This window comes from Elephantulus edwardii, unplaced genomic scaffold (genome assembly GCF_000299155.1).
Source record: "Elephantulus edwardii isolate Elephantulus edwardi_28Jun2011 unplaced genomic scaffold, EleEdw1.0 scaffold00317, whole genome shotgun sequence".
NCBI classification, from domain to species: Eukaryota; Metazoa; Chordata; class Mammalia; order Macroscelidea; family Macroscelididae; genus Elephantulus; species Elephantulus edwardii.
In genome coordinates, this window is record NW_006400067.1 from 2,347,134 (window position 1) to 2,347,890 (window position 757).

A 757-nucleotide genomic window follows, 5' to 3' on the forward strand; every position below is an offset into this window, starting at 1 on the left:
GTAAGCCCACTGCTGTGAAGTCAATTACAGCCCATAACAACCCTAACATGGTATCTCTGAGGTTTTCAGTCCTGACAGGACGAGGCTACCCACCTTTCTCCCTCTGAGAAGCTGATAGATTCAAGCTGCTGACCTTTAAATCAGCAGCCAGATATATGACATACTACATCATAGAACACCAACAACAGGAGAATGAGAGCAAGAGCGAGCAGTTGGCCTCACAGAAAGAAAGCCATGCTTCCAAGCCAAAGGGGGGTGACTCTACTCTGCAGTCCTCAGCCTGCCTTTGCTTGTTTTTGGTGAAACATTCTTCTAGGTCGTGTAACCCTGGTGTGTCCACTTGCTGTACAGAGGTAACTTGTGGTTGCTGTGAAGCCAAACACTGTGACACTGATGAGTCAAATGCGAGAATGGTTCCCCACGGTGGGCAGTGTTTAGTGAAGCTCCCCGATTAAAACAAGCTTGGAAGCAGGAGTGGCATCCACTTCCACAATAGCTGCCTCTGAAAACCCTATGAACCTGGAGAGAGGATGAAAGTTATACATGTGTCCAGGACTTTCATTCATAAGGTCGTTACCATGTTGTTGTTAAGTGCCGTCGAGTGGCAGGTGACTTATAGCGACCCTATGAACGAGAGTCCTCAACGCTTGGGTGTCTCTCATCCTCTCTCCAGGTTCATAGGGTTTCTGGAGGCAAGCTATTATGGAAGTGGATGCCACTCCTCCTTCCAAGCTTGTTTTAATTGGGGAGCTCCACC